At 40.6% G+C, this 10788-nt stretch overlaps 1 long non-coding RNA gene across 2 annotated transcripts in view; it reads right to left on the reverse strand.

Moving 5' to 3' along the window:
• Positions 1-10233, reverse strand: part of LOC129529015 (uncharacterized) — a 55594-nt gene extending 45361 nt beyond the window's left edge. The window contains exon 1 of one of the 2 annotated variants that reach the window (XR_008674388.2): positions 10117-10233. This is a non-coding gene — a long non-coding RNA (uncharacterized lncRNA). Of the gene's footprint in view, positions 1-7989; positions 8022-10116 lie in introns of those variants that run through there. The other variant, XR_008674389.2, reaches the window with a different exon arrangement.
• Between the last annotated feature and the right edge of the window lie 555 nt (positions 10234-10788).

The following is a 10788-nucleotide window of genomic DNA, read 5'->3' on the forward strand; positions in this document are numbered from 1 at the left end:
AGACAAATTATGTTAGCTCTCTTTTCATGGGCTTATTGCCTTTTTATTTTTTTTTTCATTCCTGAGACAACTGGGGAAGTATATCTTCTCTGCTGAAGTATGTATTCAGATATTTTGCCCATTTATTTTTCTGTCATTTTTTATTATTGAATTTTGAGACCTCTTTATATATTCCGTGTAGAGCAGAACTTTTAAAATTGGATGGAGTCCAATTGATTATTTTTTTCCTTTTGTGGTTTGTGCTAACATTTATTTGTTTTGGTTGATTAGTTGTTGGTTAAATCTCCTTGTCTGAATTCTTTTCTTCACCTTGGTAAGATTTTTTTGAAAAACAATACAAGTCATGGTTTCTAGGCAAGTGACGTCATTTTCTTATAGGTTAAATGGGAAGAAAACTTTCTTCTTTTTGGGAAATTTTTGTGTTGTCTCTGGTAAAAGTCAAGATATTTGCCTGCAGTGAGAATGAGAAAATGATTGGGCTTTTAGAGTTTTATGTTAGTAGTAGCAGCAGGTGGAAGAGGCAAGAAGGAATGAGGATATACAGCAAAACACCTGACAGAATAAAGTGATGTCAGGGGCTCCTCGCCTGGAGGGAGAGAAGGAGAAGCAGCAGGAGAGGGAATTCGGAGAGGGACCACCTTTCCATTGACACAGACGTGCCCTCAAGCAGGAAGTTAAAGTTTGAGAAGCAGATAAAAAATTATTATTCAAATTTGTATTATTCAATATAAAATTATTATTATTCAGGTTTTTGTCTAAAAACAGGAAAGAAATAGAAAAAAAACCCCAGATGTTTCTATGTACTGATGGTGTCATTACCACTTCCTGAGGAAAGGTACCTTTTTCTGGAAGTATTTTCTGGCCTCGGTTCCCTTTAGAAGGTCAGTTTAAAAAAAAAAAAAGAAAGGGAATGCCATACAACAGAGTCAAGTGTCTCTTACAAGGAGTGCCTGCTATGTGCCAGCATTTGTGCCAAGAACTATACATGCTGCCCCCCAGCCCACCTTATTTGGTGTTTATACCACCTTGCTGAGGACTCAACATGCAAGGAGGCTCTGGTCCAATAACTGCAGAATATAATAGAATATAAGTGACCCAACAATACAGTATAACTGAAAGTCTGTGTTGACTCTCTTGGGAAAGTCAAAATTTGTTCTTCTTTACCGTACTTCACTGCATCAGGCTTCTCTTTCTGAAGACAAATGGATTCAGAGAGAAACACTGGGCTCTCAAGGTAGTAACTGAATAATGCTTTGCTAAGATAGAGTGACTTCGCAACGTCCTGTCCCATCACATCCTGCACTATAATATAGGTACATCTTAGGACAAAAATGCCCTTCTTTGACATTGTTTGCATGTATCATTGCAGATTCCCTTGACTCTACTTCCCTTCCAGACTGGGGAGGTTTTAGGTACACAAGGGTGGCCCTTCCCAGCCCAGCCCATCAAAAGAAGCTTCTGATAGAGTCATTTTTCACCACCTACCTCACAAGTAAATTGTGCATCACCTTTCAAGTAGGATGGGATAAGATCTTATCAGACAGGCCTTCACTAACTGGAACTAGAAAAAAAATCTGTCCATCTGGCCTGGGCAATATGCCCTCCTGGAAAATTACTGAATAGCTCCAAACTCCATAAAAATACATTCCTTAAAATGCCAGCAGAAGGCACAGACTTATGGAGAAATGAAGAAATTATGCAGCCTGCACAAAGCTCCATTCATCACAGGCCTGGGGAACAAGAATAAATGCCCACCCGGACTTTGTGCCAGGAACATTAATAATTAGTTCATAGGAGCTGTCACTCAGGAATGCACTGGCCCTGATTCAGATTCTAGGCATGGGAGAATGTAATATAAACACTCTGAGACTAGAGCAATGAGACATTTCGTCCTGTGTGGGTTGAGAATCAGAAGCAACCCTCATGCTACCAGGAGGCAGTGAGAAGTGATGGCTTTGGGGATGTCTCTATGGGCTAAGGAAGGCTTGCCAAGTTAATTCCAGCTGACTTTCCTTTTCTCTTACTGAACTGTTTACAGAAATTTGTTGTTGTTGTTGTTGTCTTCCTTGCAGAGGGGAAAGCTATCAGACTAAGGTCCACCGTGTGCCTCCTTATCTCTTCCACTGCCACCGTCTGCTCGCAATTGCTGTGACGTCCCTTAACCGGCCTCCCCACTTTCTCCTTCTCACGATCCTTCATAACTGTGTTATGGGCTGAATTTCATATACTGAAGTCCTAACTTCCAGTACATCAGAATGTGACCGTACTTAGAGATAGGGTCTTTAAAGAGGTACCTAAGTTAAAATGAGGTCATTACAGTGGGCTTTAATACAATATGATGGGTGTCCTTATAAGGAGAGGAAATTAGGACACAGACACACAGAGAGAAGGCCATGTGAAGATGCAGGTAGAAGGCGGCTGTCTACAAGCCAAGGAAAGAGGCCTGAAAGAAACCAGCCCTCCCACCACCTTGATCTCAGACTTCCAGCCTCCGGAACTGCAGGAAATAAAATTCTGTTGTTTAAGCTCCCCGGTCTGTGATAGTTTGTTATAGAGCCCTGGCAAACTAGTGCACACTGCCACCTCACAAATCACTCCATGCCCTTCCTCAGGCACTGAGAGTGACCTTCTGCTGCCTAATGATTAAAGTGCGAAGGTCTGGCCCTGGCAGTGAAGTCACTTTTATAACGATCCTCCTTCATCTTGCCTTACAGTGCCCTACTTACTTCTACATTCAGCTCCCTTGAGCATCAGTTTTTAACCCACACTTTCTCATTCCTTGGCCTGTGCCTGTGCTGTTCCCATGCTGACATCACTCTTCCCTCAATCTCAAGCATGGGCCTCTTTCTCCATGGAGATTTTCTTACTCTCCCAGCTGAGACAGCCCTCTTTGATATTTCTTCTGTGACGTGTATAATTTCCACTCGCATTCTAAATATTTATGCACGTGTTCTGTGTATCTAGGCGCCATGCCGGATTCAACTTTGCATTTCTTCTAGTCCCAACATATTTCTTTGCACACTGGAAGTTCTCTACCAATATTTGTCAAATAACTAGTAGAAATAACATGTGAGTGTTAATGTCTGTATGAACCCCTGCTAAGAAATATTTGTGCTTAAATGTATTTTAAAAGGTAGAATGGGGTAATGAAAATAACCAGCTAGTGATGAAACAAGTCTGACTACAAATGTTGGCCAGACCACCACTTAGTGTCCTTCTGCATGTCCCTTGACTTTACTGTCTCTTTGCTACCTCTAAAGGGGATATTTCTATCTCCTCTATAGGATTGTTATACGGATTAGAGACAGTAAATATGCAAAGTTGTTACACATACTAGACCCTCAGAAATGTTAATTTCCCTCCTTTATACTCATCTGAAAATACTTAACCTAAAGAAATAAGGTTCTAACAGGAGAATTTTAAACATTAGAGGCAACTGACTGGGCCAGCCATCTTTGTAGGAAGCTCTCACTGTCTGAGGAGCCCACACACTGTCCTGTACCATGCTAGGTAAACAACCTGCTCCTCTACTCCCCACTTAAGTCATGAGTACGGAGAACAAGGTGATCAGAAGAGATTCTCACTCATTCTAGTCATTAGGTCTGACATGAGAACTCCACATACTGTTTAAGGGCTTCATTGTGTGTGTCCAAAGGGCCAGGGGCTGTTATACCTCAATCTGGCTTGATGGGATCCTGGCTGGCATATTGTGAGAATACAACACCTGTGAAGTTTGGTTCATTTCAGCAGATATTTAACAAGTGCCCTCCACTTGTGGATCTACAGAGTGTACTTCCTCACCTTCCAGCATTTTCACCCCCATGTGGATGTAAACAGACACACAGGCAGAGCACTGTGAACTAGAGCAGGTGATTGCAAGTTCAGTGGGTCCTCATTATTAGTGTATTCTGTATTTGCAAATTCACCTATTTGCCAAAATTTATTTGTAACCCCCAAATCAATACATACTGCACTTTCACCATCATTTAAAGACATGTACAGAGCAGCAAAAACTTTAGCCACCTGACATTGCTGTTCCCAGCAGAGATGGTGCTCTGTCTCCTCATTTTAGCTCTCATACTGTAAACAAGTGTCCATCTCAAGGTCCATGTAGTGCCACATTTTCCACATTTTTGTACTTTTTGTTGGTGATTCTGCTGTTTAAAACAGATCCCAAGCATTGGCCATGCTGTCTAATATTCTCAGGTGCAAAAAGGCTGTGACATGACTTACAGGGAAATACATGTGATTGATAAACTTTGATCAGGCATGAGTTCTAGTGCCACTGGCTGTGAATTCAATGTTAATGAATCCACAATGTAAATTAAATAAGGGGTTTTTAAGCAGAAACACAAATGAAACAAGGATGTGTCAATTGGTTGATAAAAATATGACCAGAGGCTCTTAGGAACTTAATCTTATATTTCCCCTTAGGAACAATGGTTCAGTATTTACTAATTCACCGTTCACAGTGACTTTATAGAACATAAATACAGCAAATAATGATAACTGACTGCATTTGGTATAAAATTCAGTTTGGAAGTTGAAAGTGGTAGATGAGGTTGGAGAGACAAAAGCAAGGAAGTTTCTTAAATGGCAGGATTGGGCTTTGTCTTGCTGCTGGAGAGTCAATGGCAGGGAAACATGATTAAATTTTTATTTTTACATTCTGGTGTCCATGAAAGGAATGAGTTTGAAGAAGAGTTTTGACAAGGGGTGGTGGTGGATAAAACAACTTTCCAGGATTCTTTTCCCTGCATCAGCCAGTGGCACAGGACTTCTAAGTATAACTTCCACTTCTAAAAATATAACATTGTGCATGCAATGGACTGGAAAAATGAGGAAGCTTGCTCCAAAGAGCCACATAAGCCATGGTTAGCCATACTGAGTGTGTGGCTGAATAAACACTTAGTAAAGAGCTTATGGTGTGGTACATGCAGAAACACTGCCAGCGTGGGGATGGAGACGTAATGAAGGAAGGCTGCAGGACTTTTGGGCTTTGACAGGACAGGATCATGGAGTTATTTGCCTGTGAACATGCCCTACTCTTCAAGAGAAGTGGAAAATAACCCTGAAAGCAATTCAGAGCTAATCAGGGCCACCACCTCAGTTTCAACAGGCAGAGGCCCCCCACCTGGAGCCTTGGGGACAGAGCTGAAGGAGCAGGACCCCTACCTAGAGCTATGGAGTGGCATTGACATGCCAGTGAGCCTTCAAGGTGAGACATGGAGCCAAAGAGAATTATTCTTGAGCCTTAAGATCTCATGGAATTTGACGTGCTAGGTTTTGGATTTGCTTGGGAACTTCTGCTACTTTCCTTTTTGAATGTGAAGGTTTATCCTATGCCTGTCCCACGATTATATTTCAAAAGCACATAACTTGTCAGTTTTCACAGGTTCACAGCTGGAGAGGAATTTGGCCTCAGGATGAATTGTATCTTGAGTCTCACCCCATCTGATTTAGATGATATTTAGATAAGACTTTAAACTTTAGATTTTAGAGTTAATGCTGGTATGGGGTTGTCAAAATGAAAGGCCAGGCATGGTGGCTCACGCCTGTAATCCTGGCACTTAGGGGAACCAAGGCATGTGGATCACGAGGTCAAGAGATCGAGACCATCCTGGCCAACATGGTGAAGCCACATCTATACTAAAAACAGAAAAATTAGCTGGGCTTGGTGGTGCAAGCCAGTAGTCCCAGCTACTTGGGAGACTGAGGTAGAAGAATCACTTGAACCCGGGAGGTGGAGGTTGCAGTAAGCCGAGATCATGCCACTGCACTCCAGCCTGGCAACAGAGTGAGACTCTGTCAAATAAATAATTAAAAAAAAAAAGAAATTTATTTTACATGTGAGAAACATATAAATTTGGGAGAGGCAGGGCTAGAATGCTATGAGTTGACTTGTGTCCCCCAAAATTTGTATGTTGAAACACTAATCCCCAATGTGATGGTATTTGGTGACAGGGTCTTGGGGAGATAATTAAGTTTAGAAGAGGTCATGAGTGTGTGGGTCATAATCTCTTTGTGACTGTGTTAGGATTACTGTCCTTCTAAGAAGAGACACCAGAGAGCCGGCTCTCTCTCCCTCAACCCTTACCTCCCACCACATGAGGACACAGAAAAAGGCAGCCAGCTATAAACCTGAAAGAGAGGCCTCACCAGAAACCAACTATGCTGTCACCTTGATCTTGTTCTTCTAGTATCTAGAACTGTGGAACAATACATTTCTATTATTTAAGTCACTCCATCTATGGTATTTTGTTATGGCAAATGAATAGTCTAAGGCAGCCTGCAAGCTGTAAAAGTTCTAGAGGTGATTTCGGGGACATAGTAGAGAGACGTTTTTATTTTATTATTTTTGTATGTGGGGACAAAAATCAATTTGGGAATTGTGTGTATGGTTATCTTTCTACTGGAAAATTTATTATGAGGAGAAAAAATCAGATATTTCAAAATTCAAATTCCTTCCTTTATCTGATTAATAAAACAATGCGTACATGCATTTCATGCATATATAACATACATATATGCATACATACATTCTTACACTTCTCTTTACTTTGGAACACATTAGAAAGAACTATAAATTGGGAGGCAGAAGATTTTGTTTCAAGTCCCGATTTTGCCACCTACTAGATGGGATCTCTGTCCCTCAGTTTCTTCAATGGTTAAATAAGGACAATAATATTGTGTTAGCTTTACCCAGACCATAAGAATCATTGTTGGAAGACAAATAGACCATATACATTTAAAAAAAGTTTAAAGGCTATGAAGATGCAAACTATGAACATGGCAGAAATAGAAATTGCTTCTGAATTGCTGGGAACCCAAGCCTGAAATAATTCTTGGAAGGAAGAAAGTCACTTAGGACTTTATAAGTGTCACATTGCTCTTCATGGTTTAAGAACACCAAAATAGCTAAGAAATGTTACATAAGGAAAATCACTTCTACCACTTGATAATAGTAGTTTTTATGGAACTCTGCTTTTGCTCTCATCTGCATGAACAAATATATCCACATGCAAGCTAGGTCCTGCTTCAACTAAAATTCTAAAACAACACAAAACAACAACAGAAAATCCTTGTATTAGAAAGTGAAGTGGCCAACTAATTAATTTATCCCTCCCACAATTATCTGTGTACCCATTATGTGCTTAGCATTGCTCTAAAGGTTTTAGGAGGTGCCCAGCAGCATCCACGCTTCCTTTGAGAAGATTACAATGCAGTTGGGGATAAGAGAATGACACAAAAGAGCTGTTAAATAGAGCAGGGAAAGTAGTACAAGAGATGTCACAGGCAGATTTGTGACAAGTGCTGACAGCGTGTCAAGATTTCAGAGAATGAAGAGATGAGAGAAAGCTGAGCTAATCATTGAGTTTCCTGTTGAAAAGAAAGGACTTGAGTTGGATATTGATAATCAACTAGGATTTGGATAGGAGACAAAGATGAGGATGGCTTTGATTATAGAAATATGAGTTCAGGAAGTCCTGTACAAATCTACCACCTGGAACTATCTAGGCAGAATAACAATCTTTATGTACAGTGTAATCCATAGTACAATGGCAACTGTACTATGGATTACACTATAATCCAGTGGTGATCATGAATGCCCTGATAACATAGCCCAGGCCACTACATCACCAATCCTGCTTCCTTTTGGGTCACAGGGCCTTCAAAGTATATGAACCCTTGAAATTATAATTTAAAACAATAATGCCCAAAATGAGTTTCATGAAACCTTGATACCTTTTGACATGTATCAGTAAGTGTTACCTCTAAAAATGAAGACATGTGGTTAAAAAAGTTTAGGAAACACTAAATACTCTATCTCCACTGGAGAGCTTCAATACACATTATTAGCTGCACTAGATTGATTTTGGTAACTCTGCTCCATTCCTGCCCCCTGCTTTATAAAATCCAAAAATTCTTTAATGGTGGGCACAAAACAAAGATACTCAACTAAATGAAGAGCAGAACTCTTATACTTACATCTCTGAAGGAGAGAAGGCTGCCACGCAGGGCCACACAGGGAGTTGCAAGATGCAGAGAGCAATTTATATCTGGTGTACGGCAAGCCGGGTTTCACAGGCTTCCTGTGAATTGACTAATTTGAATAATTTTGTGGACTCGGTACATAGAGACTGTCCCTAATTGTCTGGGGTTTGGCCCCAGGCTAATTGGGTGAGTGCATAGTGGTTTGCAGCGTGAGAGCCCAATAAGGAAAATGCTTAATCAGTTGCTCAAGGAAGGGAACTGACAGGCTTCTGGTGGGTACCTCAAATTGGGTGAAGATAACATTTCCAAAAGTAACAATAAACAAAATAGACCACTCCCTCCTGTGATTTCTACTGCATTCTAGGGTCTAGAAGCCTGATAACTACATTACTAAGATTCCAGAGGGAACAGAGTTCAGACTAGGTGCTGCCAATGGAGAAGCACTTACATGAAAAGTAAAAGGCAAAAGGGAGAGATCTACTGTTGTTTCTCCAGCAAGTGGCAGGAGTACATCTGAGATTTGTGAGATGCAATGTTTTCTAGTCCTTTCCAGACATTCCCCTGAACATTAGTCACCTCAGGTCTGGAGACAGTAGTGATAGCGACAGCAGCTTGCTAACTGTGGTGCTCTTTGGATCTAATGGTGGCTTTACCTGATCTTTGCGACTTCAGGCCCTTCCAATAGAGTTGTAAGCTCCCAATCTCCCGCATTAAACATTTTTCTGCTAGAAATCTACAGTGATTGCTGCTTTCCTGACTGTGTCCCAACAATATAGCATAGTTAAATTTCTGGGAACCCATGCTATAAAACAAAACAAAACAAAATAAACTAGCATTTCCCAAATATGTTTGACCATAGAACCTGACTCCCCATTTCCCCTTCTCCCCAAAACCACCTTCTGATATCTTGAAAAATTCGTTTCGTTGTGCTCCCTTTGGAAAACATCCATAGACTTATATGTTGAAAACTAGGAATCCAGAAATGTGGGCTTAGTCTCAGCTGTGTGACCTTGGGTAGGTCACATCATTTATCTTGTTTTTAGTTTCTCTGCTAGATCAAAAGAAGAGTTGGATGAAGATAACCAGGAATTTTAGCTCTAATTTGTTTCCATTCTGTGAGAAATATTGTCCTTAAAAACTATCATTGTTCAGGTAGAAAAAAATAAAAATTAAAAACAGAACTACTGTGTTTTCCTTTGCCTTCTCTTCCTTTTTGGCTTGGTTTGCATGAATATTTTGAGTCAAGCTAGGAAAATTCCAAGAAAACTGGCAGCAAGTGAATAAATGCTGGATAGCTCTTACTAAAGTGATGTGGTGTTTTTAGAACTTTAATATATTAATGTGGATCCTAGAAATGGTCACTTCAGAAGTGGGTTTCCTATTGTACTGACACCGCACAGAAAGGAAGAGATACAAGAAAGAAACCTCCAGCACTCAAACTGAGTCATTTTAAAATGTAGCAAGCTCCCTGTCACTGGGAACATTCAAGTAGAAACTAGATGTCGGCATGGCAGGGATAACAGAATTAGTTTTGTCTTTTATTTTGCTATTTTTCTGAGAGGGATGGCATAGACCATTTATACAGATCCCCACATTTTACAGACAAGGAAACAAAAAGTCATAGAGGTTATATGGATTTCCCCGGGTCACACAGCAAATCCATGGCAGAACTGGGAGAAAGACACTAGACGTCTCCCTATTCCCCACTGCACTCTTCTGTACATCTGGAATTCATTTGGGCTTCTTTGAGGAGTAATGTTCCATCATTCAACCTTCATTTTTACATCTCTTTAAAGAAGCAGAGTCATTTTAATGTGAGCTGAAAGAGACTCAAGGTTACCAGATACTGTGAGAAGGTGACGAAGTCGGAAAGTTTGAAGTCAACTTTTTGCCCTCAGAATCCTTTTATTTGGGCATCCATGGCAGGGAGACCCCATGCTCCAGCCTTGCTGTGCCCACTGGTGCCAGACCAGGCACCAGGATTCTGAACATCCCATGGCCCCCTCTACCCTCAGACAGTCCCTCTTTTCTCATTTTTGAAACTTCAGTCCCTGCAGACAGCACTGAAAAACCAACCTGAATACTAGCGTCATCTACATAGTTTGAAAACAAACTACTCACCTCAGAGAGGGCACAAAATACAGCCTGAAGGTGACGGCATTTGTGGTGTGGCTGCTTGGAGTTGGGAGCTAGGCTTCCTCTGCCAACTACTTGACAGAATCCACATTCGTGTTCTCAATGCAGCTGGTAGTGGGTGTGTGTGTAGGGTAATGGCCTTTTCTTTTATTATCCAAATGCTCTTGAGGAGGGAACCAAAAAAAAAAAAGTGCTGCTAAAGCAGAGAGCTATGTCTGTGACTTTGCAGAGAAACAGGTGCTTAATGCAGATCTGATTTTATCCTGAGCTTTTTCCCCAAAGAAAACCCAAATGTGGTGAAGAAGAAAGAAAGCCACTGAGGTTTTCTCTTTTCCTAAGGATGGTAGAAAGAAAAAAAAGTAACATCGTATTAAAAAAAAAATCTGAATTTTTACCTATGGGGTTATAGGTTTACTGATTGGGTGATGAAATTATTGGAAGCCCAAACATAAGCATCATGCAATACACTCATGGCAAACTTGTACATGTACTCCCTGAATCTTAAAAAAAAAAAAGTCTGAGTTTTAAGTTAGCTATTTGTTCCTTTTGCTTTACATTATGTGGGATTCATTTAGACTTCTGTAAGAACTTCCAACAGTGAGGAAGCAAAGGACAGTTGCAAAAAGGCAGCCCTGATTTTCCAACAAATTGTGCTTG

The sequence above is a fragment of the Gorilla gorilla genome, chromosome 21 (genome assembly GCF_029281585.2).
Source record: "Gorilla gorilla gorilla isolate KB3781 chromosome 21, NHGRI_mGorGor1-v2.1_pri, whole genome shotgun sequence".
NCBI classification, from domain to species: Eukaryota; Metazoa; Chordata; class Mammalia; order Primates; family Hominidae; genus Gorilla; species Gorilla gorilla.